Source organism: Panthera tigris, chromosome B3 (genome assembly GCF_018350195.1).
Source record: "Panthera tigris isolate Pti1 chromosome B3, P.tigris_Pti1_mat1.1, whole genome shotgun sequence".
NCBI classification, from domain to species: Eukaryota; Metazoa; Chordata; class Mammalia; order Carnivora; family Felidae; genus Panthera; species Panthera tigris.
This window is the reverse complement of record NC_056665.1, coordinates 83,236,552-83,242,886: the sequence shown is the minus strand read 5'-3', so window position 1 is coordinate 83,242,886 and position 6,335 is coordinate 83,236,552. Positions and strand designations below refer to the sequence as shown.

The 6,335-nt window shown below is 35.3% G+C and overlaps 1 non-coding gene across 1 annotated transcript; it reads left to right on the top strand.

Annotated features, from left to right (window-relative positions):
* Nucleotides 1-2,202: 2,202 nt before the first annotated feature.
* On the top strand, nucleotides 2,203-2,309 carry LOC122239783. Its single transcript, XR_006219167.1, has one exon. It is a non-coding gene; the product is annotated as a U6 spliceosomal RNA (small nuclear RNA).
* The last annotated feature ends 4,026 nt before the right edge of the window (nucleotides 2,310-6,335 follow it).

Genomic DNA, 6,335 nt, shown 5'->3' with positions numbered 1-6,335 from the left:
AAGTCTTCTGGAAAATGAATTAAACTGAATCCTTACCACAGTTCTTACACAAAATTAATTCTAAATGGATATAAATGTAAAGAAACCATAAATGCATTACAGAAAACACAGGTGAGAGGCTTTCTAATTTTAAGTACAGGCAGCCTTGTTTTATTGCTGGATTGTGCTTTGTAGATGCTGTGTTTTTTTAAAAATTGAAGTTTGGGGGTACTTGAGTGGCTCAGCTGGTTGAGCATCTGACTTCAGCTCAGGTGATGATCTCGCAGTTTGTGAGTTTGAGCCCCGCATCAGGCTTACTGCTGTCAGTGCAGAGTACTAAGTTAAAAATTTTTACAAATAAAAATTGAAGGTTTGTGGCCACTCTGGTTTGAGCAAGGGTTCTGGCACCATTTTTCCAATAGCATTTGGTCACTTCAAATCTCTGTGTCACATTTCAGTAATTCTCGCAATGTTTCAAATTTTTCATTATTATATTTATTATAGTAATTTGTGATCAGTGATCTTTGATGTTACTATTGTAAATGTTTTGGAGTGCCATGGATCACACTCATATACGATGGCACACTTAAATTAATAAATGTTGTGTGTGTTCTGACTGCTTCAGCAACCAGCCTTCCTCCATCTCTCCCCCTCTCCTCTGTCCTCTACTCCCTGAGACATAACAATATTGAAATTAGGCCAATTAATAACCCTACAAAGGCCTCTGAGGGTTTAAGTGAAGGGGAGAGTCGCACATGTCTTACTTTAAATCAAAAGCTAGAAATGATTAAGCTTAGTGAGGAAGGCATGTCAAAGACCACGATAGGCTGAAAGCTAGGTCTCTTATGCCAGATGGGACAAGTTGTGAGTACAAAGTAAAAGTTCTTGGAAGAAATTAGAAGTGTGACTCCAGTGAACTCACGAATAATAAGACAAAACAGTCTTATTGCTGATACAGAGAAAGTCTGAGTGGTCTAGATAGAAGATCAAACCAGCCACAACATTACCTTCAGCCAAATCTTCAACTCTGTGGAGGCTGAGAGAGGTGAATATATTGCAAAGGAAAAATCTGAAGTGAGAAGAGTTGCTTCATGAAGTTTAAGGAAAGAGGCCATCTCTACAACATCAAAGTGCAGGATGAAGCAGCAAGTTCTCCAGAAGACATAGCTAAGATAATTAATGAAGGTGGCTATACCAAACAATAGATTTTCAATGTAGATGAAATAGCCTTCTATTGGAAGAAGAGTCCAGTTCAGACTTTCATAGCTAAAGAGGAGAAGTCAGTGTCTGGATTTAAAGCTTTAAAGGACAGGCTGACTCTCTTGGTAGGGGCTAATGCAGTTGGTGATGTTAAGTTGAAGCCAATGCTTACTTACCATTCTGAAAATCCTGGGGCCCTTGAGAGTTACGCTAAATCTCTTTTGCCCATGTTCTATAAATAACAATAAAGCCTGGTTGACAGCACATCTGTTTACAACATGGCTTATTGAATATTTTAAGCCCATTGTTGAGACCTACTGCTCAGAATAATAGATTCCTTTCAAAATGCTACTGCTTATTGACAAGTTACTTGGTCAGCCAAGAGCTCTGATGGAGATGTACGACATTAATGTTATTTTATGTCTGCTAACACAACATCCATTTTGCAGCCTGTGGATCATTTTGATTTTCAAGTCTTATTATTTAAGAAATACATTTCATCAGGGTACAGCTGCCATAGACAGTGACTCCTCTGATGGATCTGGGTAAAGTAAATTGAAAACCTTCTGGAAGGGATTTACCACTCTGGACACCATTTGTGATTCATGGGAAAAGGTCAAAACATCAACATTAACAGGAATTTGGAAGAGTCGATTCTAACCCTCATGGATAACTTTGAGGGGTTCAAGACTTCAGTGGAAGGAGTAACTGCAGATGTAATCTCGTGATACAATGTTAACAAGTGAGGAGTTGTTGCTTGTGGAGGAGCAAAGAAAGTGGTTTCTTGAGGTAGAATCTTCTGTTGAAGATACTGTGAAGACTGTGGAAACAACAACAACCAAGGATTTAGAACTTAGTTGATAAAACAGCAGCAGGGTTTGAGAGAACTCTAATTTTGAAAGAAGTTCTGTGAGTAAAATGCAACCTAGCAGCATTGCATGTTATGGAGAAATCGTTGGAGAGGAAGGGTCAACCAAGTGGCAAACTTCATTATTATATTATTTTAAGAAATTGCCATAGCCAGTGCTTGCTCTGGCAGCACATATACTAAAATCGGAAAGATACAGAGAAGATTAGCATGGCCCCTGCGTAAGGACGACACGCACATTTGTGAAGCATTCCATATTTTTAAGTAGTTTTTGAAAATTAAAAAAAAAAAGGAAATTGCCACAGCCACCCCACCCTTCAGCAGTCTGAACAGTCAGCAGTCAGCAGTCACCAACATGGAGGAAAGACCCTCCACCAGCAAAAAGATTAAAACTCGCTGAAAGCTCAGATGATGGTTAGCATTTTTTAGCAAGAAAGTATTTCTTATGTACTTAATTTTTTAAGAAATTATTTATAGATTAAGGTATGTACATTGTTTTTTTAAACATAATGCTATTGCATACTTAGTAGACTACAATGTAGTATAAACCTAACTTTTACTGAAAAACCAAAATATTCATTTGACTCACTTTGTTGTGATATTTGCTTTATTGCAGTGGTCTGGAACTGAACCTACATTATCTCTGAGGTATGCCATAAAGTCTTTTCCAAGCATGAAAAAATAACCTAAAGGCATTTTTAAAAGAGTGATTTTCACTACATAAAAATATAAAACACACCATAAACAAAGTCAAAGACCAATGACAATTGGAAAAATATTTAAATCACATATGGAAAATAAAGGGCTGATATTTATAATATCCAAAGAAATTTTACAAGTCTATAAAAAGATAACTGAACAGAAGTTTAAAGAGACATGAATTGTGTATTTATAAGAGAAAAATTACGAATGCAAATAAAAATACACTTCAATAATTAAAGAAATGTAAATGAAAGCATTTTTTTTGGCCTATTTGATTGGAAAATGTATTTTTTTTAATTGACAAAATGTCCAGTAAGTTTTGTTGTAAATGGAGTATAAATTAGTGTATAATTTTAGAAATAAATTGGCAACATTTATTTAAAATGGGAATGTGGCTTCTTTGTGATTCAGAAATTGTATGTTTATAAAATTACAGGTTTACTCCAATAACTGCAAAGGTGTATGTACAAGGTCATTCACTGCAGCACTGTTAATTAAATGAAACACTGGCAACAATCAATAAGGTTAAATAGATTATAGTACATGCATATGATAGGATAGAGTAACAATGCTCTGAACTGATGAGATCTGCAATGGGTAGTTGCTTAATTGAAAACTTTAAAATGGGGAATCATAAAAAATGAGTCATATTTACTTTCAACATAAAATTTTCACCTAAACTCTCTAAATGTAAAATCATTCATCAGTCCTTTTTTAAAAAAATATTTATTTTTTAATTTACATCCAAGTTAGTCAGCATATAATGCAATAATGATTTCAAGAGTAGATTCCAGTGATTCATCCCCTATGTATAACACCTAGTGCTCATCCCAACAAAGTGTCTTCCTTAATGCCCTTTACCCATTTAGCCCATCCCTCCCACCCTCTTTTTGATTGCCAAGTAATACTCCATTGTACATATATACCACATCTTCTTTATCCGTTCATCGGCATTTGGGCTCTTACCATACTTTGGCTATTGTCAATAGCACTGCTATAAATATTGGGGTGCATGTGCCCCTTCGAAACAGCACACCTGTATCCCTTGGATAAATACCTAGTAGTGCAATTGCTGGGTCATAGGGTAGTTCTATTTTTAATTTTTTGAGGAACCTCCATACAGTTTTCTAGAGCAGATGCACCAGTTTGATTCCCATTAGCAGTGCAAAAGAGATCCTCTTTTTCTGCATCCTTGCCAACATCTGTTGTTGCCTGAGTTGTTAATGTTACCCATTCTGACAGATGTGAGGCGGTATCTCATGGAGGTTTTGATTTGTATTTCCCTGATGATGAGTGGTGCTGAGCATTTTTTCATGTGTCTGTTAGCCATCTGGATGTCTTTTTTGGAAAAGTGTCTATTCATGTCTTTTGCCCATTTCTTCACTGGATTATTTGTTTTTCCGGGTGTTGAGCTTGATAAGTTCTTCATAGATTTTGGATACTAGCCCTTTATCTGATATGCCATTTGCAAATATCTTCTCCCATTCTGTTGGTTGCCTCTTAGTTTTGCTGATTGTTTCCTTTGCTGTGCAGAAGCTTTTTATCTTGATGAGGGCCCAATAGTTCATTTTTGCTTTTGTTTCCCTTGCCTCCGGAGACTATTGAGTAAGAAGTATTGATCAATCTTTTGATGTTAAGAGAAGGTCTTTTCTTTGAGTAAGGGTTTGCTGACTAGAGTTCCACTCACCTTTCCTGCATAAGACCTATGATGTCTCTGCTCATCTTCCCAATCTTGTGTCCTACCTTTTTCCACCTTGCTCACATTGGCCTCCTCTAAGTTGCTCCAGTTGCTAAATTCCCACTAAATGGTCTCTGCAGTAGTTATTTTCTCCTTTCCTTTTTCTGCCTCTTTGCACGACTCTTTCCCATGCTTTAAATGTCATTCTAAATGTCTTTTTAGAGTCACCTTCTTTGATGACCTCAGTGTATCACTAGGGATAATTTTTCTTGCAGTAATTCTAGCTTAATTGACTTATATTATAAAAATGTAATTTATTGTCTCACCTATCTATCTATCTATCTACCTATCTATCTATCTATCTATCTATCTGTCATAGATCTGGCCTAAGAATACACCATAGCCATAGTTTAAACTAAATGACCAAGATTTGTCTTCTATTTTTCACCCTACTTCCTTAGTGTTGGCTTGATTCTTCTCTTCTTTCCAATGGCTGTCAACAACTCATGTAACATCTGGGTACTAAGATAAACACAACTTGACTCTGATGGTCCTTATATGGGTCTTGTGCTCGTTTATCTTAGGCCATTTTTCCAAAAGCAGAGTCTGATGCATGTGTAAGTGCTCTATAAGAAATACCTATAAAGTGTCAAGTATCTTCTGACCACATAAGAAACTAGCAACCACTAATAAAGGAAATTCACCAATATGTGGAAATTAAAGAGCATACTCCTGAACAACCAATGTATCAAAGAAGCCATCAAATGGGAAATAAAAAAATCTTGAAATAAAGGAAAATGGAAATACAACATACCAAAACTTGAGGGAAGCAGTAAAAGCATTTCTAAGAGGTAAGTTTATAGTGATAAACACCAAATTAAGAAAAAAGAAAGATCTTAAATAACTTCAGGGAACTAGGGGGAAAAAAGAACAAACTAAGCCTTAAGTTAGCAGCAGAAATAACAAAGATCCGATTAGAAACAAATGAAATAGAGACTAGAAAAACAATACAAAAGAAAAAAACAATAGAAAACAATAGAAAAGAACAAAACTAAGAGTTCTTTTTCTTGAAAAGAGGAACAAAATTGACAAATTTTTAGCTAGACCAAACAAAAAAGAGAGAGAAGACTTAACTCAGAAAAAAAAAGCAGAAACATTACAGTTTTTGCTACAGAAATGCAAAGGATTGTTAGAGATTACTGCAAGCATTATACACCAACAAAGCCATAAGATAGCCTAGAGGAAATGGATATATTCCTAGAAATAGATAACCTATTAAGACTGAATCATGAAGAAGTAGAAAATCTGAACAGATTAGTAATGAGTAAGGAGAGTGAATCAGTAATCAAAAATCTCCCAACGAAGAAAAACTCAAGCCCACAGGGGCTTACCGGTGAATTCTATCAAACATTAAAAAAAAAAAAAAATTAATACCAGTCTTTTTCAAACTTCTCCAAAAAAAAAAAAAAAAAAACTGAAGAGAAGGGAATATTTCCAAACATTTCACAAGCCAGCTTTACTCAGACAAAGACATGACAAGAAAACTACAGGCCAATATCCCTGATTAGCATAGATGTAAAAATCCTCATCAAAATACTAGCAAACCAAATCAACAGCACATTAAAAGAATCATATACCATGATAAGTAGGATTTATCTCTGGGATGCAAGGATGGTTCAACATATGCAAATCAATAAATGTGGTATTAACATAAAGGATAAAAATGATATGATCATCTCAATAGATGGAGGAAAAGCATTTGACAAAATTGAGCATCCTTCCATGATAAAAGCTGTCAATGTATTAGGTGTAAGGTAATGTATCTAAATATAATAAAGGCCATATATGAGAAGCCAACAGCTAATGTATTCAACAGTGAAAAGCTGAAAGCTTTTTTTCTGAAATCAG